We start from the raw sequence: 25,292 nt of genomic DNA, 5'->3' as shown, positions 1-25,292 counted from the left end.
TAGAGTTACTAGGGACTCTAGGTAGACTGTAATTACAAACATACTGCAAATGTAACTGGGGGCTGATTTGGCACCCATTGTAATGAGTAGGGCTCTCAGTGGTTTTTTAAATAATGCAATGGATCTTCAGAACAGTTTCTGAAGTCCACATTCTTACTGCAATCTACGTCAGTGGCGAGAATCTCCCGTTTCTCAAGCAAGACTCCCACAAAAACCAATCGGATTTATTTCCGCATAACGACTCAGGACCCCAGCCTGCAAGTGAGTGAGTCACAAGTTTCCCCTTAGACTATAGTGATGTATGTGAATCTGCATTGTGACAGCCCTAAAACAGGAAAACACTGTTACCCATCAACATAGTTGTGTGGTGTTGTAAAAAGCACCTATATTAAGGCTTGAATAAAAAGCACCAACTCCTGGCTGCAGATTTCATTTTGCTCCTTGAATTGTTACAATTCAGGACAAGTCCAGAGGAAAGGGAGAAAAAAGTCTCAACTTCAGTCACAGATACAATCTCTGCTTCTAGTGATCAAGAGGTTGAGCGTGGCTAGCTCTGCAGTCCTTGCATGCAGTCACTGACAGCTGGCTGCTTTGATCAACAGCACTGGATGTCCTGTTTTATGTACTGGCATCTGTTCCATGTACCAAGTTGTTGCATACATTCATTATCCCCCATCCCAGCAAAAAAAAAAAAAAAGTCATCAGATCAATGATAGTAAGTAATACCACAGTTTTAGTTTTTTGGGGGGAGGATTTTTGCAAAAGATTAAGATGCAATACCGCCATGTTTTTTTCCTGCCCTCCTTTTATAAGGAAAACAAAACAATATATACAGATAGATGGGGGAAAATCTTCCAGGTTTTATTTATTTGTTTTCAGTAAGGCAGACAGTTTAATTTGCTTGGTTCCTGCATCTCTATCAAATGCAAAAAGAAATTTGTCACTCACATCTGCTCTGTCTGTCCACCCCCAACCTCTAAATGGTTTTCCTTTACAGCCCAGATACCACCTAGATACCAAAAAAATGCAGTGCTTTTGCCCCCAAGAAGTTACTATTTCAGTGTAGTAGGAAAATGAGGAAATGAATACTGGAAAGATAAACATGTGGAGCTGGAAAGATAAATGGCTGGAAAATAAAATCAGTACAACTAAAAGCCTATTAAATGCTGCCAAACTGTTGTGTTTAACTCCTCCATCAATGTTCCAGCAATCATAAATGGGAAATGAGGAACTCCTATTAGTTCTTTCACCCATCCTTTGCCGCTTCTCAGGGACATAAGGCTAGAGGAGTTCAACAGGAACCCCCCACCCAGTTTCTCTTGATTAATGTTTGACATTCCTTCTTAAATACTAGTCAGTGCTACTGATTAAACATGCCTCCCTCACAGGCCAAAGTGGGGTTTAGCAGGAGACGAGGAGTTCCACCTAGATTTACAATACAAACAAGGTTCACAAGTTAGTGGAAAAGTCTAAAATTCTAGCCAATTTCAGGGCTCTCCTTGTAACTTACTCTGAGGTATTTACATAGCCCCTGGCACCATGGTATCTGCGGGCTTCACACTCTCCCCGTCTTGTTCCTCACAACCACCCTGTGAGAGGCAGGACGGTGCCACTACCCTGACTTCACAGGTGAGGAACTGAGCACAGAGAGGCTAAATAACTTACCCAAGGTCACACAGACAGTCTGTGGTGGAGCAAGGAATTAAACCTGGGTCTCCTACACCTGACACCAGCCCCTTAAACACTGGCCCATCCCTGCTGGCCCTGTGACCGTAGAAGTACAACATTGGCTGTGGCCCTGCCACTAACCTTTCCAGAGGTCCTCTATCTACTTACATACGGAAAGAAGTGGACACTGTCAAATCACAAAGATTTGCTCCCTCTGGGCCTCCCTTGGCAAACACAAGAGCTACAGCTGTTAGCAGGAAAAAGAAAAACAAAACTTTGGCACGGGTCACAGTGGAATTGTGAGAAGTCTGGAAAATGGGAGACACCGGCTCCAAGAGGGAGGTACCGGTGCCACCACCCAGGGGTGGAGGGGATCCTGTCCAGCTCCACTGTACCTCAATTGTCCCACCCTTCCCCTTGCTACGGGGCCCAACCCCTGCCATGCCCCAAGACTGGCCCCTCGCTACAGGGAATCGACCCCTCCCCGGCTCCTTACTCCGGTGGCAGGCGCGTCCCAGGGGACAGGGGACTGAGTGACGCGAGCGAGCGACAGGGAAAGGGGGTGAGTAGTGAGTTGGGTGGGTGCAGATGTATAACGGTGGGGAAGGCAGCACCATTAGAGAAAAATGAGGGTGGGGGAAGACAGCGCTCTGGAAGTGAGCAATGAGAAACAATGCTGAGGGCGCAGAGGGGAGGGAAGCATTGTACTCTCCTGTAGCAGAGTGTTTTTTTCCACCTGGGGGAGTGGCTGGGGGTCCTCAGTGACTTGATTCAGCTCCTGGCTTCTGTAACTCTGGCCAAGTCACTTCACTTCTCTGTGACTCAGTCGAGTGCCTGTAAAATGGAGACACTGCTCTCTTCCTCCTCTACTTTGAATAGTAACATAGAGTGTAAGCGCTTCAGGGCAGAGGCCATCTGTCTGTTTGTGTAAGGACAATGCATCATGCCATGGGGCCTTCAGGCACTATTGGAATAGAATCAGCACCATACAAACAGATGGGGTGTCCGAATCTGGTCCATAGGAACAGGGGGAAAAAAAGAGAGGTTTTCAAAGGGTTAATAACAGCTGATGAAAAGGAATGAAGAAAGACATCTAGGTGTAAAAGAAAAAGCAGACAATAGAAAACGGAAGAAGAGAAACACAAGGGGATTCAAGTCATTTAATTGTTGCTAGAAAGTCAGCTTCATCCAATACGTTTGATCCACAGTGCAATGTTTGTCACAAACAAGAGTGGAGGACCATGCTGAGATCCCTCTTAGCGCACTTCCCCCGAGAAAATCCACTTGAGAATTTGGCAGCTACACACCCTAGGTTCCCAAGCTCCTTATGCGTATCTGTTCACTCAGATAAATATGCAGTTCCACCGCCCTTAGTCCTTAAACACACTTTGTTATATACACAGCTCATCCTTAAGCCCTTCTACAAAGAGGATTCTTAGTTGATGCAGGCCCTGTATTGGGCAAAAATCACAAGTCTGATTTCCTCCCTTGCACACAGACCTCTAGGAGGACTGCCATATACCTCATTAAGAAGCCATTAATCCTTACTGGAGTCTTTCAAAGAACAAAGTTGACATCCCAATGCATAAGTTACCGTGACAAATCTTGACAATGGATCCCACCGCCTTCCAAGAGGAGAACTCTACCTACCCTGCCACTTCTCACTGTAGCATCCACGCGCCTCGTAATTAATGGAATTTATCTTCACAACAGCACTGAGAGATACGGGGGTATGAGCCCTGCTTTACAGGTGGGGAATGGAGGCACAGGCTTGATTAGAAATCCTTGCTCAAGGTCACACAGGAAACCTATGGCTGAGCTGTAAATTGAACTCCCATCTCTTGAGTCCCTATCCATTAGTCCAATCTCCTGCCTCTGCAATAGCCAAGGAAATGGACAACTACCACTTTATGTCAGCAGAGATTGTTCTAGTTTACCCAGAACTCATTTCTTTCCTTACTATATAGGCTTGCTGTGTTCAATTACAGGAAAGGCCGTTTTAACAAGTGTTTATTTAGAAAAGATTTTCACTCCATCATCTCTCTTCCTGTACATCAGTTCAGTGCACTTATAATTTGCTTCCCTGGAGTGCTTTTTTTGGCTGCGCTCTGACACCAGGAATGTACTTTTGATAATTTCAGCCAGTAAGGTGCTTCCTCTGCACTGATTTCTTTAGTTCCCTGGCTGCCGCAACTTGGCAGGATCCTGTGCCATTCAGAACAGTTGACTCGTGAAGGTCGGGGGGGGGGAAACCCTGTTAACAAATATGTTTTGCCCATCAAGTCTGCAGTGACAAGGGGGAGGTTTGCATCCTTTCCTCCGAGCTCGACTTTCTTATCTGTGCTGCGGTGCGTGACTGCAAGACACGAGGGGATTAGTGTTAGAAGCGCCAGCCACCTGTCACACAACTCCGCTCTAACATGACAAATGAGCATTTGGTTCTATTACTGCAGGCTTCTTTCCTTTAGTCTCCTCGGGCCTATTCATTCATGGCGGATGCAAACTCCTGCACAAGAGATTGGGAGGGAGGGGGATGTTACCTGGTCACGGGTCACACATGTGGCCAATTACACAGCTCTGAGCTTGAAAAACCCACAGCTGTGGAATGTTTAACTGGGGGAAGGGATGGAGTTTCCAAGGGATCAAGGTTCTCTTGCAGTGACCACACTCCGTTCTGGAGTGGATTGTCTGTCCTTAAGGAGGAACTGTTTGTTCAGGGGCATAACTTGGGGTAGAGAAAGGGCAGAGTCTTCTTCACCCTTCCCGTCTTTTGTACATAGGACAGGAGCTTCCGCTTAGCGAAGAGACATGCAACAGCTCAATGCATGGCAGGGAAGACAGCTTTTCTCAGCATGCCTAGAGGTCAACCTTCCATGCTGATGCCCTTGAGTTTGCGGGATCTCAGCCCGGCCCTCTCTTCCATTCCTGAACCCCCAAGGGCACACACAGACACGCCCTGCAAACTGACCGTTTTTCTCCACTTCCACTCAGCTTGATCAGATTGCTCATAGTCCAACAGTCTGTTACTTCACCTGGCAGTACAATGTATAGGGCCAGGGCTGTTTAAAGGGCCAATTCCTCGCCACTGCCAGACCCTCTTCTTCCCGTCTCAAGTGCCACCATCACCACTGTGAGTAGGCTACCCCTACCCCTTCGAAATCTGAGTGGCATTGTGACATGGCACAAACCTGACTAGCACTGGGGCCCTGCACACCAGGTCACAACACCACTCACTTAAAATTTCACTCTGCCAGTCCTATTCCCCTGCCCACCACCATGAGGGATGGGTGGCTGGCCCTTTGGCTTAGTCAAAGTGTGGTCAGGCCATGGCCTATGAAGAGGGTGGGGGTCTATGGGACTGAATAAGGACCCCTAAAGGTCATGAAGCTAAAAAAAAAAACAAAAACAAAAAAACCCACCCATAACTTTGGGTTCTTTTGGTCTCCTTTTGTTGCCGGGTTCATGTTTTCAAGCTTTTCTCCAAAACTACAAGGGCTAGAAACTTGCACTTATTTTCAACGGAAGCTGAGATTCTAACTTTGCCACATGACACCCAGAGTTAGGGTGTTACGGAAAATGATTGAACATCACGAGATTGGCAACAAAAGTGAAGGTGCCGGTAACACTGGAATTGAGAGCTGAATTTTCTCTCCAGGCCATGTCCAAACTAGGGAAAGCGGCCATGTCTGAAACAACGTCAGCTCACACATTTTTACACACACGATTTTACACACAACGTAGCTAAGGCAGTCAGGGCAAATCATGGTTAACACCTTAGCTGGTTGTGGTTCATCTTACACTCCACCCTGCCTACACATGACATGAAGTTACATTCAGGACAACGTTACTGAACGCTATTTCAAAACACACCATTTTTCTAAGCACACACATGGCTCGCTGTCAATGGTGGGATAAACACGTCATTGCATCATGTTGTGAGCAGAGGGGCTCCTCAATTTAAAAGTGCTCCAATGTGATTCAGAAGGGGAGGATGTTGCCCTTGGCTTGTGACACTGAGCATGGTTAAGTACCACCAAACGATCCTTTCTTGATGCCCGTTCTTATGTTCAAATATTCCTTTTGTTGTAACACCCTCGGGTCTCTAGCCTGAAGTCCAACAGGCCCAGTCGCTTTCAGATTCTGCTTTTGACTCCCTCCTACAAAAAAAGTTAGTTACTTTCTAAAGAACTTTCTATTTACTGTATTTTGCAAGAGCTCCACAATCCAGAAAAAGGTTTCAAAAGCAACATTAGCTAACTACCTCTCAGCTTCAAGTCATCTTGGGATGACCCAAGTCCTCTGACTCAGAAGGATCAGGAGTCAGATAGTTCTTTATAAAACATCATGCTGCTATCAAGCAGTCTGAAATTTGAAAGGGCCTCAGGTGCTAGTTGTTGGACTTTGTTACTCTTGTCACAGTTTCAGGAGAGTCCACATGTACTTCCTGTACCAACAGATTTTAAGTGCTGGCACTAGATATTCTAAAAAGGCTCAGCTCCCATTTACACAGCCAAACAAGGGTGGATTTTCAGAAGCGCTCAGCAGCCACAGCTCCCATTATGACACACTGCAAAAATGCGGCCAGATCTTGGGACCCTGCACGCTGAGCTCTCCCAAGAAACTGGCCCTTTACTGTTGTTGCCTAAACAGGAACTAGATTCTTGTGATGAAATGGAAGGCCAGATTTTCACCAGAATGACAGGCAGTGCAGAATCTTCCATGGTTGCCTTGTAAGTTCCTTGATGGCTTCTTAATCCAAAGAGACAATTGTTTATCCTTGTATCAGACAAAAGCCTTCCAACCTTTATGGACACCAGCACGCTGCATCCTGCCACCCGAAGGAATAACTGAGAACATATAAACTAAGTAGCCTAAATTTTCATCCCAGCTGATGATTGGCCTCCCTTTAAATGAATCTGTATGTCCATTATATCTGTACCTGTATCTATAGGCCTTTTACTGACACTGCTAGCTAATTGAATAAGCCTACACAAGCGGACAGATTCAGCCCCTATACCTACCACTCAGACTCAGGTGCAGAGTGACAGGCTCTGTATCTCCAGACTTCAAAGAGGCATGGAAGAGTGGTGTGCCAGGTCGAACCGTATGCTGGTTTCTGCAGGAGGGATGGTACGCCCAGACAATACCTACACCATCAGGACAATCAATCACTCGGGAGATGAGGGGGTGGAAAGGCAGTCGGTCAGGGGCCAGTGTAAAAATTACTTTTCTCAGCTTGCTAATGAAGGGATTGCAGTGGATCACAGCCTGAGCATCATCAATCAGACAAGAAGCCTCAAAGCCATCTTCTTTTCCTGTCCGTGTCATTTTAACTCTCACTTGTTCTTCCCTCTTCTCTTTTGTGTTTCTCCCTTTCTTCTTGGACTCCAATTCCACACACACCCAACCCCTCTCTCTTGTTCTTTTGTTCTCCATTCCCTTTAGGTCTCCTTAGCCTCAGCTGTTCTCTCTTCTTGTCTTAGGTCTCTATCCCTATATATGTTTTTCCTTCCACACATCTACTAACAGTCTGAGTTGCTAACAGCAAATGCAGGTCAGCATTTAATCCCATTAAGAGCAAAGTCATGGTGTCCGAACATCTACACAGAAGATCTTTAACTCCCATATCAAGGAAGAACTTAGCTACTCACTCCCAGGGGAACTGGGAGATTGATTATCTTTTGTTTCCAGCCTACACACAGGACAGCAAGAGCAGACTACAAGATACACCTTCTCTCCCTCCCCCCCCCCACTATATTCCTGCTACTGGGTGGAACTCAGTATCCACTTTACAGCAAGGGTGGGCAAAGTGGTGGGCAGGTGTTTGCCCAGGCCTGTTTGAGTCACAAGGGAACAGGACTGTTTAAAATAGGAGTAGACAATCAGAAACTGCAGGCAAGACATTTTGCTTGATTATTCTGTATCAGATATGCAGCCAAGGAGGTGCCGTGTGTTAATAAAGGAAACATCCAAAGATGAGGTCTTACCAAAATGATCCCCATGAGAGACAGCCTTAAATAAAAACAAACCAAAAATGCCCACAAATCGACCACTAGAGTGAGTTAACGTGCTAAGCAGGTAAGAGTTTTGTATGTCTTGTCCTTCTATAATTATGCATATCTGCAAATTGTAGGAAATCCAGAGATTACTCTTCTGGTATACCTACCAATATATATATATATATATATATTTATTACAATAAAGGCTGTGAAAAAGAATTATATAAACCATCAGAAAATAAAGCATGAAAATCAAAGTTTGTCTGGCTAAATTGTGCACAACCAGGTCTTATCAACTAGACATTTCCTCTGCATTTGGTTTTTCAGGGGATCATCACAAATCCCTAGAGGGCAAGTTTACTTGAACTCTGTCTGAGCTGCAGATGTATGCGTCTAATATGGAGGCCATTAGCATCTCCTACAAATCCCTTTCCAGTGTATTTAAAAGGTGTTAGATATTAGAAACCTCAAGGCAAAATAAAAAGATAACTGAACCAAGGCAACCCTGAAACATAATGGCGTACTGTTACAATGTATGATCAATGTAAAGAAACGTGTAGGCAACAAGCTTCCCACATCCCCGAACATTACACAGAGGACCTAATCAGGAATTAGAGTCCCATTGTGTATACAACACCTACAACAACAAAAAGAACGTACACTCTAAGCAAACATATTAGGCACATTTAAATATCCATCTGGTTGGATTTTCATTCCTGGTCCATATGTTAGAAATGTTAATGGTACCCTGTACACACTAATAATTTGTTGTAGATTATTAACATGGTTATCTTGCTTTGGGTGTATGTGTAATGATCAAAAATAGCTGTAGAGAAGTGATACGTATTAATATTGTGTCATTCTTAAGACTGAAGGTGACCATGCTTTGACATGTTATCAACGTGAGGTTGACAAGACGTACAATAGCTCATTCTTTACCTCCTAGAATGGATTCCTATGATGTGACTGATCACAGTAGAGGTCACGGAATGCCTGCTATTGCAGCTCTAAGTCAAATGGGACAACCCTCTACCGTGAGGTTTAGCCCTTTGCTGTAGAACCTTAGAAATCCCAGCATTGAGTCAGTCTCCTTGGATGTGCTCTAGAAGGCAAATTTCTAGCATGGGGGAAAATGGGTCTTCTGGTCACCCTGAGCTGCTATTCCAGCTGGACCTTATCCAGGTACAAGCATGCTCATTTTTCTTCCTCACAGGTTTCAGTTCTTCAGTGGGCCCCATTTTCGGTGGTTTTATTTATGCGCTTGGATCCAGCTCCCTGCCCATTGGTGAACCGCAAAGACCTCCAGAGGTTTGCTGCAGAGAAGAGTCTGGAAGGCTACAGTGGTTAGTCACAGCTTCTCAGAATGATTCAAACATTGAGGGAATGTTGTTTCCCCCCCTTTGTTCCAAGCAGGCTTCCCCATCCCCAGGGTCTCTCCTCACACCAGGAGGGTCAAGGGAAGGCAATTTGCTGAGGCCCTCAGCACAGAGAGGCTCCACTGCCCTCTTGCTGCAGCACGAAGCAGCATCAGAACCAGGCCTGTAAACAGCCCTTCTGAACTCCATGCTCTGACACTTCCCTGCCTGTCAAGTCCAGGGGAAGTCCGAGATGTTGAGAAGTGTGCTGCTACCTGGGAACTCTGTGCCCTCGGCATGTCGCTAAGCGGGTTAGCCCGAAGCGCAGAGGCAGCAGGCTGAAGAGATCACTCCAGCAAATGGGAGGGAAGGGAAAGAGCTAACTGCAAACCCTACTACTCATGCCTCAGGAAAATATTTGGCTTCAGTTTGACACCAGGGTGGCTGAAGACCTGGGTCAGTTCTTTTGTCTGTTTTCCTGCTTCTGCTTTCCTGTTTCTGTACATTCCTGAGTTATTTGTGTGGTGCCGCCTTCTTGGATTAATGCTCTCTCGAAGGATTCCTTTCGCATTGACCTGCCTGGGCGCAGCTTGGATTTGGGGCACCGACAGTAAGAGCTTGAGACAGGCTGCACACCAGACACCCGTCGTTCTGAATACAAAGGGCTGAGAGACGATTCGACGTGTTCACTTGGAAGCAACTGATCTCACCCTTAGTGGGACTTGAGCTTCTGTCAGAGGGAACTGACCATGATGGAACTGCAGGAGCCCCCGATACAGAGAGATGAGCTCTGTTAGAGTGAAGAATCTTCAGCTGTATCCAGTAGATTTTCTTTAATGGACACATTACTTTAAACTAAGCCTTCAACATCTGTTCCACTCCCTAATTATCAACACAAAAACAAACCTCTACTCACAATTACACCAGTAACAAGTAAAGATGCCAGCAATTAGAATGCACGAACATACTCTTTGTGGAGCAGAAATGCCATCTGTGATGTTAGTCTCACGTTCCAGATACAAGTCGGTCGGGGAGGAGGTGCTCGCTCCCAGTAACTGAGCTGCCGTGCTAGGCTCGCATGTCTTCCCATAGCTTTCTTTTTAAGAGAGTTCTGCTGAACTAGATGGCCTCTTGTGGCCAAAAGCAGAGGTAAGGAAGTAAGGGCAGTGTGAGGTACATGACAGCATACACTCTGAGGGGCAGTACAGAAATAGCAACCAACTGGAGGGTGCAAAGCAGTGCAAGATAAAATATTAACTTGGTTTTTACCAACTGTCTCACTGTCTACTTTATCTTGTATCATGTTGATCACTCTTCTAGGATGTAGATTTTCCTTGGAGGACCATCTCTGAAGCTCTGTGAAATATAGATAAGCTTATTCGGTTGAGATCCACTCCCTTTGCTCAAGCGCTACACAGGGGAAGCTTGAAATGTGACAGAGGGAATTTCTAATACGTGTACAGGTGGGATCATAATGAAGCAAGGGCAATACAGTCAGGAGGGAGAGTGCTTAGGATCTGGCAGAGAGATGACAAGACGTCAAGACTAAAATCAAGATCAGGTTGCATTATATTCTGGAAGGCAAGGGACATTTTAATGAGGTTTTTCTGCTAAGGGAGGCTGTGAAGAAACATCTACAACCAATCCATTTGTCCAGTGGAAACTTGTGGCTCAGAGATATGGTTCATCCCCAAAGCAAATAAGCAGAAGTTTGTCACGACAGGAAGAGAAGTTGTGTGCACTAGTCTACAAGATAAGACAGCTTCCTTGCTTATAGTTACAGGCATGTAGGACACAGACGTGACTGGGAAGATCAAGGGGAAAAAGTAGAAATTAAGCAAAATAAGAAAACACGAGACATAGTAGTAACAGATGGGCAAAAAGCGATTTAGAAAGAATGCCAATAACTGGAAACAATGACAGACACTCCCCAAAACTCCAGTGTGAGATGATAAATCAGCACGGGACAGGTCTGCATTGGTAGCAGAGACTTTGGAGTGAAGAGATGAGGAAGGAATGCATCCAATGGCTCATGGATGGAATCTGATGTGGTCATCATGAGGATGAAGAGGAGGAAATAGATAATGGGGTTTATCCTTTTCCCTCTTGGTCCCTGGCTTAAAACAAGCCCAAGTCAGTAAATGTCGCTATGTCAAATAACTGGTCTCAGTCCCGTTAATAACAGGCAAGCATCCACATTGCACAGAGGCGGAAGAAGAGATCACTATTTGGCAAAGTTAAAAAAGGGAAACGAAACTGAAGTACCTCCCAACCAACTGATGCGATCCCTCCATGTCAGGATGAAGGCACATTGGTGGGGCAGTGTGACGGTACAGCGGGCATGTGCTCCAAGACACCAGCAAGTCTCCATTTTTGCTGAAGGTTGAGTATGAAGGTCATGGAATTGGCCATGCATGTGCATGAAAAACTTCGTGGCCCTGGCAGCTAGGAGGAGCAGTGGTAAGGAAAGTCCTCCTCAGGTCCTGCATCCCTGGGAAGGAGCATGCTCAGTCTGGTCAGCACACAGGAGCAGAGAGAGTACAGAACAAACTCAGGCAAATGGAATCTTTGGAGAATAATGCTGACACACTCCAGCCACCATCTATTGCCCACTGAGATTTCGAGAGGCTTATAAGCTTTGCCAAAATTCAGGTAGATTTTCAAGGCACCAGTAAAAAGCACAGTCTTGACATCAGGGAGATTTTATCTGCCAACTTTTGAATCCCTGCTCTAAACCATAGAGACATTAAGAGCATTTCAAATGGAACTGCTGAAGAATTTCACATGGGCAAAACAATATATTTTCCCCTAATCCCATTCTTAAGAGCATAAGAACAGCCCAACTGGGTCAGACCAATGGTCCAGCTAGCCCAGTATCCTGTCTTCCGACAGTGGCCAGCGCCAGGGGCTTCAAAGGGAATTAACAGAACAGGGCAATTATCAAGTGATCCCCCCCTGTTGTCCAGTCCCAACTTCCGAGAGGTTTAGGGACACCCAGAGCATGAGGTTACATCTGTGGTGATCTTAGCTTACAGCCATTGACGGACCTATCCATCCTGAAATTCTCATTCTTTGGGCCCAGTTATACTTTGGGTCTTCACAACATCCCTGGCAACAAATTCCACAGGCTGACTGTGTGTTGTATGAAGAAGTACTTCCCTGTTTGTTTTCAACTTGCTGCCTATTAATTTCATTGGGTGACCCTGGTTCTTGCATTATGTGAAGAGTCAAATAACACTTCCCCATTCACTTTCTCCACAATGTTCATGATTTAATAGATCTCTCTCATATGCCCCCTTAGGGTACATCTACACTGATGGTGGCAAAGTCGCTGCCGTCAGATCAGCCTATCTGGATCGACTGAGCGGTCAGTGTAGACCCGCTCAACTAATCCAGAAGTCAATGCTATTAATTCACTCCTTCAAGTGGCGTAGCACTGCGTCAATGGGAACATGGTTCCCGTCGGCACAGTGCCGTGAAGACGGCGCGCAGAAGAGAAGAACAGCACTCAACGGGAATTATGCAAGCTGCTCTGTGTAGCTTGCATAACTCCCGTCGACTGCTGCTGAATCGCCAGGTAAGTGTAGACCAAGCCTTAGTCCTCTCTTTTTCAAGATGAAGAGTCTCAGTCTTTTAAATCTCTGCTTATGTAGAAGCTGTTCCATCCCCTTAATCATCTTTGTTGCCTTTTTTGTACTTTTTCCAATTCTAATGTATCTTTTTTGAGATGGGTTGACCAGAACTGCCTGCAGTGTTCAAGATGAGTGCTGCTAAACATTGAGTGGATGTTTATGGAGAACTTTCCACCGAGATCTTGGAATCATTTTCTTGAGTAATAACAGCTAATTTAGATCCCATTGTGACACTGGCTGGATTTGGGGGACCATATATGATATTATTTAACATCAATATGTCAACATTACAAGAATTTATATGAGGTATGCCATGTCAGGTACCGTTAGAAAGGTTATAATTTGCTAAGTATGATGATATTGTTTATGTGTCATATGTGTATTGGAAGTTTTGGATATGGTTGATATAGCTGTATTTCAAATTGTGCTGTGTCTGAGCGACACTCCAGACAGGATGGCTGCAGCACAAGCACCTGCTTAATAGCCCATTATGGAAACTCACAGGGATGATGGGCCAGGGGAAGAAGCCAGGGATATACCTGATGAGTCACCAGTCACTCATGTGACCCTGGACTCCATGTTACTCCTGTAAATTTCCACAAGCAGCATGGCAAAGGCCAAATGACATAAAAGGCAGCTGCACGACATCCATTTTGTCTTCAGTCATCTTCAGCCTTCAGCCACCTACCTACCTCTGGATTAACTCATCTACAACTGAACTGAAGCTGTGAAACAAGGGACTGAGACCCATCCAGGTACTGGATGTACACCAGAGGGACTATACAAGCCTGCAAACAACACAATTTTATTAGAAACCTAATATATATGGACTTTCAAATCAATTGTATGTGTCTGATTGCTTTAACCCTTTAACATTTCTCTTCTAGTTTCTTTCCTTTTATAAAAAAAACTTTAGTTTTAGTTACTAAAGGATTGGCTGGCAGCATGGTATTTTGGGTAAGATCTAAACTTGTACTGATCTGGTACTGTGGCTGACCCTTTAGGGTCAGGAGAACCTTTTTGGGTAAAGAGCATAGAGTTTTAAATAACTTCTCTCTTTACTGGACCTAGTGGCTGGTTGGGAGCCAGAGACTGAAATGCAGTAAAGGGGACTGTGTATATTTTGTTTTAGCTTCTTGATAGCTAGTGTGAGGAATCAGAAGCATTGTTTGGGGCTGGTTGGGAAGTCTGACTTCAGTGTCACCCACCAGTGCTGGGACAATCTGCTTTCCTTTTGCAGCCTGCCCTGACCTTGGCATTTTCAGCTGGCTACCCTAGGCACGGACGGGTCACACCCATAATTTTGTATGTATAGCTGGGATTATGTTTTCCAATGTGCATTACTTTGCATTTATCAATATTGAATTTCAGCTGCCATTTTGTTTCCCAGTCAGCCCATTTTATGATATCCCTTTGTAAATGCAAAGCAGACTGTAAGGACTTAACTATTCCAAGTAGTTTTGTATCATCTGCAAATTTTGCCACCTCACTATTTATCCCTTTTTCCAGAACATTTATGAGCAGATTGAACAGCACTGATCCCAGTACAGACCCCAAGGGGATACTATTGTTTACCTCCCTCCATTCTGAGAGCTGACCATTTATTCCTACCCTTTATTTTCTATCTTTTAACCAGTTACTGATCCATGAGAGGACCTTCCCTCGTATCCCATGACCGCTTACTTTTCCTGAGAGCCTTTGGTGAGGGACTTTGTCAAAGGCTTTCTGAAATGGGCCAAATCATTTTTGCTGAAAATTTCAGTTACCAAAAAATTTCAGCTAAAGGGTTGAAGTTTGGTAAAGTTCTAAAACTGAAAAAAAGGTGTTTAAAATGGATAATGTTAGCAGCACCTGTAGTTAAGGTTGTCTACCAGCTCTGCCTACAGTATGAGTTTTGATATCTGTATTTTTTGCTAAGATTACATGAGGATTGCCATAACTACTCCCTATACGCCCACACTGGTTTTGATTTCTCATACATTTCGATCCTTAAATACAAAGCCTATTGAAGTCAGACTCCCATTAAAATCAATGGGACCACTGATGGAGTATGGTACTTACAATTCAGTGTGAACAAGGGTATCAGAATCTGATCTTTAAGACACATTACCTTTTTAAACACTAATTTTGGTTTGTGTTTATTGGATATTAGAGTGTACAGTTCTGACCGCATAGCTCTGAGGTCCTGAGTACCTGTGCTCAAATCCAGGTCCACTTGAAATAGATTTTGATATTTATTAGACCCAAATCAAATTTGGATGAGAAAAGCAAGACAGACAGACATGCAGCTTTACCAGAGGGAGAGTCAGACAGCCACTCGTGGCGCTGCAGACTCAAAGAAAGTTTGTTCTTCAGGAGAAAACTCAGTAAATTTTTCATTCCTAACTGGAAGGGAGTGCAGGCTCAGCACAGCTCTGCAGCCTGGCTCTCACACAAGCAGAATGAGCTGGCGTCTCCTGCATTTTGAACACTGACATCTCTCAAAGATCTCCCACAACTGCCAGACATTTTAATTACGGTGCTGGAGAGGCAGGCAGGGTAAGAGCAGACTCACCCTTTTTCATTTGATAAGCAGTGCTCTTCTTAACAAGTTCCTAAGAGCATCGGTTCCCGAAAGAGCCGCTTACAGTATCTATACACTTTCAATCAAAAATATTACAGCAACAACTAATTACAGCCCATCATTCCCATGGCTCCTTGCCTTTAATGGTGCATTTTGCTGCTGTAGAATTACAGCGGAACTGCTCTGCGAGTGCATAACGAGCAATCCCCCATCAGTCTACTGTGGATTCATTATGATCAAGGATTATCCACAGAATAACAAACCGAGTTCAAAACACGGAAGAGGCTTTAAACAACAAAATGATTAATCACTTGGCGTTTTTTCTCCATCTTTTGAAATAAAAGGACCTCTAACCCTGGGCATTGATGACAAACCTTCTAGAGGAGTGGGGAAGAGAGCACACATTTGCTTTATGAAGGCAACAGTGAGAGGTTATACAAACTCAAGGGACAGTGCCTAGCATATAGAGCTACACATTCAAAACTTCCATCCTTCCCCCCCCTAAATCAAGAGACTAGCAGAGGATTAATATACTGTGACACTTGGGCAAGACACTGAGTGCCCAGTGCTTACTGCAAGTCCCAGATTTCTCTGTATCACTAGCATGATTTCAAAAGGGCACCCCACAAAACAGATCACTGTGGAATATAGACTAATGTAGTGAAATACAGAATTAGGTATATTCACCCATCAGTGGCAACACCCTACTATATGCCATGAATGCTGACAGGAATTCCATATACATATCAAGGTACAAATCCTATCAGAGGGACAGAAATACAGGGTTTAGTTTCATATGACACTTGCTGCAGACAGTGAATCAAATATTGATCTAGATTTTATACACATGCACACATATGCACACACAACAAACAGCGACTGCATTGTTAAGGTTGGACTACAGAAAACATACCTAACATAAAACCTAAAAATCGAGGCAATTAAGAATAAATGCAGCCAAACTCCACCCCTACCACCATTACCAGTAGACCAGATTTCCTTTACCTATTGTCCTTTCCACACAGTCCTGTTAAGCTACATACACTCAGGGACACTGGCATTTCAAATGGGGCAGAGTTAAGGTTATGATGCATTTAATGGTATACAGTGGTTGTGTGATTACACTAGGGTGACCTGGCTTTTGGTCTCCAAAACATGTTCCTATCACCATTCTGATGATGTTTTTGAGGTTGGGAAAAAAAAAACAAAAAACAAAACAAAACACCAACAATTTTGAGAGAGACAAATGTGGGTCCTGTCTGAACATTTACAAACAAAAGGCAATTGAATCTTTTCATCAAAATGGGTTTTCATTTTTTGATCCTTCTCCAGTAATCTCCATAGCCTGCTGCCAGATCTAGATTTGACACCGAACCAACACCGCAGTGCCCATTTGGAAGAAGAGATTCAAAGCAGACATCTTGGACCCTAAAAGGTGAAGGAGTTTGGATTCAAGGTCTCAGTACCTGCACATCTCTAAAGTGAATACATTTTAAAATGTTAACTTGTCAATACTGGCTTTTTCTGGGGTTGTTTTTTTAATTTAATTTTGTTTTCTTTTACTGGTGATTTCAAAGCTGATCTGGCAAAGCTGATTTTCAAATACTTAATCTTGTCTCAAGATCAGGCCTTCATTTAATGCCAGCAGACTTAACAGCAATTATAAGCCAGAGTTACGATTATCACTTTATGTGCACATACTGTACCATTTATACATCTACACCAAGAGTCAGGGGACTCATCTGTATGGGCCCAATCCTATGTGATGCTGAGCAGCTTCAAATTCTACTGACAATGGGGGCTTGAAGGTGCTCAGTGTGTCTTAGAACCAGGCCCCGTGATAGATATTGAACGCAGGGTGAAGAGGGTTGGGTGTGCGTCTGTTCTGCTTTCACTGCTTACAGGGGCTTGACCTAGCGTGTGTAAATGGTGTTGGACTAGCTCAAGCTGAGCAGAGCGGTCCATTTATCATAATCCTATGGAGAAAAGACACAGTAAATCAAAGAGACAACCTGCCTGCAAACAAATTACAGAGAGAAGAGCAGCGAGAGAGAGAGACAGAGATAAGAGAGGCAGGGAAACAGATAGAAAATTAAGAAAAACAGTGCATCATGGGGAGACACAAAGACAAAGAGCGATTCAGAGCAGGCCCAAAGGGGAGAGAGACAGAAGATAGTTTTTTAAATCCTTCATTTTCCAAACTAACTATTATACAGAACTGTATTCAAATTTTAATTCTACTGAGCACCAATATGAAATGTTAATGCACAGTTTACCACAGACTCTGAACCTGTAACTTAGTATTTGCTGCTCTTAGTAATGGCTAATTGTTTCCTGTATTTTTTTTTTAATAGAACTATAAAGTATGTGTGTGTCTTTCCTGAAACTTAATGTATGTTGTTCATACTGTAGTGCAGTATGGAAGTGCACCTTGAGGAAAGCAGCAACACTATAGCAATGCTGCAAATCAAAAGAGGCTTCAGTATAACCTACCAATGTGTGGTCAATTTCCCTGCTGCCCCAAAAAAGGGCTCTCTATTGACTTAGGGTTGAGATAATATTTTTAATGCGGCTCAAAAATCTAACAAAGTCTAAGGACTCTACCCAAAGGAAATTTTATATGCAATTTTATCTCTCTATAGCTACACCACCACTTCCCTATTCAGACACAGAGAGAATATTCCAAAATGCAGCATAGAAAAAACAAGAACCTGAACAAGTACGTTTCCTTGACAGACACAAGCTTAGTGTCACACCAAGAGCTCACCATCCAAACAACAAGATGCCCTAAAATCAAAACATTTTTTTAAAAAGACAGAAGTCTTTTGCCTCATCCAAAATGTCACTGATGCTCTCTGAAGAGGTCAAAGGTGAGCATCAATCACCTCCCTATAAAAGAAGGTTCAAGACTGGGTAGTAGGTAGCCACAGGACAGCTCCTCAGTGTCTAGTGGTGGTGTCTGAAGCAAAGATCAACATCGTTCAGCTTGTTGCTCCCGCAGTTCTTGCTCAGGGACTCATTGTTAACAGCTTCCGTTGGCTTGCACACCCAAAGAAGGGCCTAAAGGGAACTCTGCCCAAGCCTTGCAGGGTCTCTGGCTGTCAAGGACAAACTGTCACATTTCAGCCTCACCTGGCTGGTGAGAGAGAGGCTGGTTCTTGTACAGGATTTTCCTCAAGAAACAGGCAGGGATTGAGGTAAAGAGTCATTCAGAGAAGCCACCAGAGGAGACACCCTCTCTTCTCTGGAGCTGTGTCCCACGTTCTTCACCCAGGACAGATGAGCTGTGCTTGGTGATTATTTGATGTGTCTGTATAGACAAAAGGAATTTTTGCTTCCTTTTAGCACTATGGCATGCTCACACCTGAACTCTAGGAAAGCCTTCTGCCATCCCCAAATTGTAGTCCTTTCCATCTGTGCTCCTCTTTCACTTCTTGCTGTTTCATTGTTCCCTTCCCCCTACTACCTACAAAATCAGCTACATGCTATTATGGAATACCAAGGCCAGCTGGTTCGGATGAGTATCTGAATAGCAAGGATACCAATAGCCAACAGGAGTCCATCGTCAAACACACAAATGAGTTTGGGACAATAAGCTCATGAGTGATTCTTCAGCGGAGAGGGAGATAAATTAGAGGGTTGGGATGGTTTAATCCTATTTAAAAAGGACCACGGTCCCTCCTACCCTCCCTCAGCCAGAGGCCACATTACTTCCACGGGAAGCAGAACCAGATCTGCTAGAGCTTGAGCCCCAGCACCCAGTCCATTCTTCTAATCTACACGATGGACCCAAACCTTGATTGCACTGTGGCCAGTTTGTACTGGTTCAGAAGCAGGATGCATCTGAATGTCAGTGTAGCTGGCCCTGAGAGGGTCATTCTGACACAGGGGGGATCTTTGGGCAGCACAGAGACAGTGCAACGGCTTCTATGCCGCCCCCTCTTCCCCTGTAGCCACTGCAGGGGTAGGGCAAGGGTTTCCCTGTGTTGCCCAGCTGCCATAAAGCTGGAAGGGGCTATACAGCTAGTGTAAATTACAGCCGCTTTCAGGCTACTCTAACACACCTGGTTGCAGGAATGGTCTCGTGATGCTTCATACTCCTCTGTCAAAAGCTTTCCGTGGGTTCTCAGGCAGAACAGATCAAACTGTTTCTATTCTACAGGATTAAGTTATAAGTGCGAATAAGTTGCCAAGCTGTGCTGCAATCTGATTAATAGTAGTGGATAGTCATGGGCAAAAACCGGATCATTATCAGGGACGAGCTGTTCTGAAAATAAAAGCCTTTAGCGGCTCAATCCTCTTTCCGGGCAGGATTGACTGAACGTTTTCCAAAACCTTGAGCTTCAAAATCAAACCTGCATGATTCCTGCCCGACAGCTTCATATTTGCAAAGGCTATATTCTGGCTTCATCTGCACAGCATGCCCCTATTGATTTGAATGGGAGCTCAAGGGTAAACTTGTCCCCAAGTATTGAAATCTACCAAGGTCAGGGGAAACGGGAATTGTCCTTTGTAGGGATACACCAGCCCTTTAAGAACAGGCCCCAGATCCAGTGCTGTCCTGTTATTCTTGCTGCCCATACCCAAGGCATTCTGGGACTTGGAGTTCCGAGGGACATCTGAGAGTTGGAGGCTGACACAAAGCATGCTGGGAAAGAGGCAGAGCTATAAATAGCTCCCACCCCTCACTGCAGGAGGAGACCTGGAGACATATTAGAGTCCCTTTTGATGAACCAATGGTAAGTTTTCACCACTAAATAGCCACCTCTTCAACAACAACAAAAAGTGATGGTGGAGACAATGGGGTCCAGAAAAAGGCAGAGAAGTGGTTTGGAGAATGAGGGCTTCCAAATGACAGAGAGACTACATCTAGAATTCCCAAAAGGTGATTTCATGTCCAAATACAGCAAAAATTCAGCAGGAATCAGGCTCCTAACTCTTTTCAAAACCCCAGCCTGTAGGCAGTCCACTTTTGACTCAAGTAGCAGCAGACATGTACATGAACAGTATCTGCAATCATACTACTTAGGGTAAAACTATGGGGATTAATATGTTTCATGCTTCCGGCCATAAGATGTAAGCACACGGGAGTCAGGGAAGGATTTCCCCACATCCGTGTTCCAGCTGCATGCATTATTAGTGAGTCATGGCTGCTTTCAGAGGGAATATTGAGTGGGTGGGGCATAACAATGCTGAAGAGACAAGCCAGACCTGGGTTCCCCTTGCATGTGGCTCTGGTTTGCTGATGGATCTATTTTGGCTTATTCCAAGATGGCCATGGCTATGAGAAGCACCATGAAGTCAAAACATTGGTCCTGAGTTTCCTTACAGGTCATAATCTCTGTAGAGATTACAAAGGACTCATTCCCTTGGAACATTTTCTCCAGAAAAGCTTCCAGTTTTCTATAAAAAGATGCATCTCGGAACAGTCCTGCATTTCAAATGCCATACAAGAGATTTAAAAGTGTTAGAGGCAAATCAACTCTTATTAAGAAAGATGCAGTAACTAAGAGCTGCATTATTTCAAATGTATCTTATTTAAAAAAATCTAAGAAGGTGCAGCCTAGCCCATAAACATGATGAGAGGTTAGCACTTCAAACAAACCCACAGGAGTAGTTCAACTCTGGGTTAAAAATCATACCCCCAAAAAATCAATACAGTCCTTGACATTTTCCCTAGATACCAATTCTCTGGGAAAGTTGTCCTCCTAGTCTTTTAGAAAGCATCCTCCCTGCAGGTCTCAGGCCACAAACCGTCACCTGGCTGTGGGTGGAATCACACAATTCTCCCACTCTCAGACTGGGCCCTGGGTTGCTTTCCTCTGGTCCTAATCCTGACTGCGTCAGAGGGTCTGACATAGGCTGACACTCTGAAGATCTGTCCCTGCTCTTGGAACAAACAGTGACAGTCTCCCGAAAGCACAGTATAGTTCGTTTAGAGAACAAGCATTTCAAGGAAAAACAGGTCATAAAAATAAGTCAGGCTGGATGCGTCTCTAGCTTTTCCCTAGGGTTTACCACTCACTGCATATGGGGAGGCTCTCCCATAGTCTGTGTCAGCCTGTCTCCCTATACAGCACATGACAAATGCCTGCCCCCTACCCCCTCTTCCCTTCCAAAGGCTTTCTAACTCTACAGCGTTCTTTACATTTCCAGGTTCCCTGCTTTGGAGAAACAAGGTTGAGAAAAGAGACAGGGTCCTTGAAGCTAACAGCTTGCTTCATTGTCTTTCAAGTGTGTGCTGGCTCCCCTTATCTAGGTCTATTGTGTTGCTTTCCAGTTTCTTCTTCACACAGCCCCGCCATTAAGTTAGATCAATACAGTCCTACAGGAAACAACACACCATACTTATACAGTAACTACAGTATACCTCATTGACCAGGTCACTTACCATATTCATACTAGTACATAGGAGTATTCATAGATTAATACATATTGATAGAAGAGTAGATAGATACTGATGTGGCCGTCACCATGGTATCCAAACACCTTCCAAGACATTGTAAATATGCCCCTCGCCACCTCTGCAAGCAAAAATTTAAGTAGGGAAGATAATTTTCTTATGAGTGTCTAAGTGGGTGTGTGTGTGTGAAGGGCTATTGAAGGAAAGCTAACTCAAAGAAGTGGGGGTCTTGTATTTGGTCCGATTGCTGATAGGTCTGTGATCAGTCTGGTCTGTTGCAGGAAAGACTTCAGAGTCTAGGGCCAGGTCCTGGGAGATCTGTCTGTGGTATTCATAACTTTCCCAAACTGGTTGGCTCTCTTTGTTCCAACAGAATGTGCTTGTCAAGAGAGGGTCATGCTGCCTGCTGATAAAGACAGGGCTGTCACATTGCCTCTGACACTAAAAACCAGTTACTCGTGGCCTAGGTCATTGTGGAGAAGAATTAAGCCCCTCATTTCTAGTCCCTGTTTATGGCAATAGAAGATTAATACACCACCACTTAACATTTGCGGAACAGAATATTGCTAAAAGACCCCTCCACTGTTAAATCTATCCCACGCAAATTCCTCTGTTGCCCCAGAGTCTGATATTAAATTTCCCCATGGGGAAGGGAGAAGCCACAAATGGTTACTCCCACATTTACAATTGATCAGAAACTTAAAAACCAAATTTCACCTGTACTGACACAAGACCAAAAAAAAAAAAAAAAGGGGGGGGGGGGGTGGGAACACGATGGGTCCCATGGTTTAACTCATACCCACTGTTGTTCTTGCTCACCAAAGACAAAAGGCAATACAAGCATTGGAAAAGTGGAAACAAAGTCCACCAGTGAGGACAAAGATATAATCTAGTCACTTTTGGGGTTGCTGCTTAGGATAAGGCAAATATTACTCTACAATTGCTTTTAGCCAATGTTGTTTCTTACCTAAGCTCTGCCAAGGAAGCTATTCAGAAACAAAGTTCAGCTCAGTGAGGCTGGCCCTGCATTTCCACACTTGTTTTCATTTGATCTCACCAAGAAACTTAGGACCAGATCCTCATCTGGTGTAAGTCAGCAAAGCGCCACTGACTTCACAGGAGATAGTCTAATCACTTCCCTTGCATCAGGCAAAGAGCTGGACCTTTCACTTCACAGAACAAAGCCACTGTTCACTTGCTTAGCAGAGAGCAGATCGGAGCCTGGTCCAATCCAGCTCCCAGAGGTCAATGGTAGAGCATGCCTCGACTTCTGCAGAAGCAGGATCAAGCCCTGAATCAAACCTTATCTTCACTCCCAGAATCAGAGTCACTGACAGGCTCTCAGGATGCATGTCAACAGGGTCTCTGAAGCTCTGCCACCTCCTGAGATTTAGCCAGTCCATGGTATGCGTCCTGATGAAGAATCACTGATCTCATCTTGCCAGCTGCTCTCCTAGGAAGTGCAGCTTTGCCTCCTCCTCTCAGCACTTACCTTCTGGTCAAATCTCCCTTTCCTCTGCAGGCATGGCACTGGCTCAAGCAGCCATCCTTCCCATATTGCTGCTTTCCCAGGCCATGCAGCAGCAGCAGCAATACCAGCTTCCCTGCATCTCGTGCCTAGACTACGGGTTCGACACCTATTTCTCTTACTGCACCTTTTATTTTATTCTCTTCCCTGCTGTCACCTCTTAGCTTGCTTCCCACCCAGAGATAATTTCCCTCCATTCTCAGAATCAATCACCACCACCCCAACACTGGATTCCCTGCTCTGCCAGAGACTTCCAGTGTCATCTTGGGCACATCACTTCACCTCTCTGTGCCTTGCATCCCCAGCTGTAAAATAATATTTCCTTTCTCCCAATCAGTCTGTCTACTCTACTGAGACTGCAAGCTCTTCAGGGCAGGTGGGTCTCTTACGTGTATTGTTGGAGCACTTGCCTGCAGAGTATACTGGTATAGCTACACCAGCAAAGCCTTCCAAGTGTAGACATGGCCTCAGTGTAGACAGAGCTATGACAGCCCCTGGCATCTTAACCATTGGATTGTCTAGAGCAGAGCAGGATTTGGCAGTGTGATAAAAGATGTCAGCCTGTCTGGCCTAGCCCTGCCACCATGGTTAGCCTAGTGGAGCTGCAGAGATGGGGCAATGGCACCAGGTAGATTCCCCATTACAATTCCCATGTAGATGCAGTCTAAAACAGGCTCATACAAAATGCTAAGTGCGGTTACTTCAGAAGTTTGCTGACTGCTTAATACTCACAAAAACAACAGCTTGATTCATTTGGGATGCGCATATTTGATGTTTTTACACCCAATTATCTTCCCAACAGCCAAGACACATTCTTCCCCAGTGAGTGCCGAGTAAACGCTCTCGGCTAGCATTAAACTGATTTGTCTTGCCTTTCCCCACATCCCTAAGTCTGCTCTGCGTTGGAATGATCACAGGCTAAAACCAGAGGGCTAGCCGTATCAGTGGATTCTCGTGCTACAGGACTCTCATTGTTTAGGCTAAAGCCAGATCCTCAGTCGAGCCAAAAGTCCGATCTAGCTGTGAACAACTATAAATAACTGACTCTGGAAGGAAAACACAGCATTTGACAAAAATCCTCACGTGTATGACCAGTAGGTGCTGGAATGGGAGTCTAGATTTTCAATTGATCTCAGTCTCATTTAAGCACCTAAGTTGCAGCCATGTTTTCAAGATAGCACATGGGGCGCTGAGCTGAGATCTTTTCCAGGTCTGGCTAGAATTTAGCTGGCTAAATAGGAGCCGAGCACTTTTAGAAATTCTGCCCCAGAAGCATGCACTTACTACACTCCACTCTTGCATGTGCAATCCTTGGAAAGGGCACACACAAAAGAAGAGGAAACCCTGCAAACGTATCCTGCTTTTGGTGGAAGGAGATGAGCCGAGCACAAGCCATCAAACAACGGGCGCACAAAAAACGGATCGAAATATTGAAATCAAATAAAGTAAACTGCAAAAGCCACATGGTTGCAGCAGGCTCCCACTCTCCTGTTATCGGCACAGCTTTCACTTAATCATTCCCTTGGAGCTGGTGAATGGACGAAACATCATTTCCAAATTTCTGCACCATATGGAGCGAGCTGGAAAGTGCAAATGAGGCGAAGAGCCTGAGAGGCAAAGAGAAATAAATCCAGCCTGGTGTGTGGCCATAGCAATGCACAGCGCTTTCTCCAGGGTTGGAGAGCCAGCTTCAGGAGCAACCTAGGCACACTCCTCGTGGCCTGGCCTGGCTGAAGCCAGGTAGATAGAGGTGACATTTTGTTTCTGAGACCTGCAAGCTTTGCATACCTTGGCCCCCTGTAATCTGAGAGCAGACTATGCATTCTGTCCTGCGTTGTCTTCTCCCCACTTTGTGGCAAGAGCACCTGCTCTTCCCCCTTCCTTGGACAAAGCACGGCTTTGGCTGGCAAAGACATGAAAGAATCCTATGTGTTTTTTTTATTCGCTTCTTGTTTTTTTTAAAAAAGGGGGAGATGATCCAAAGCCAAACTAAATGAAAGAGATGGAGGGAATATGGCAGTGTCTCAGAAGAGCAGAGGAGAGACAATGAGTGTGACACAGTGAAACAAGGGTGTGAATGGAAATACTGGGCGGGATGGAGAGAGAAGGTCCGTGGGCATGATCGGAGGGAAGAGAAAGAATAG

General features: G+C 44.7%; 1 protein-coding gene across 10 annotated transcripts in view; it reads right to left on the bottom strand.

Moving 5' to 3' along the window:
* The window catches only part of EPHB1 (EPH receptor B1), a 351,973-nt gene that overhangs the window by 205,182 nt on the left and 121,499 nt on the right, over positions 1-25,292 (bottom strand). The window lies entirely within an intron of this gene.

Source organism: Emydura macquarii, unplaced genomic scaffold, assembly GCF_026122565.2.
Source record: "Emydura macquarii macquarii isolate MOO-44397 ecotype Brisbane River unplaced genomic scaffold, CSIRO-AGI_Emac_v2 contig_499, whole genome shotgun sequence".
In the NCBI taxonomy this organism is placed as follows: Eukaryota; Metazoa; Chordata; order Testudines; family Chelidae; genus Emydura; species Emydura macquarii.
This window is presented reverse-complemented; position numbering and strand designations above follow the sequence as displayed.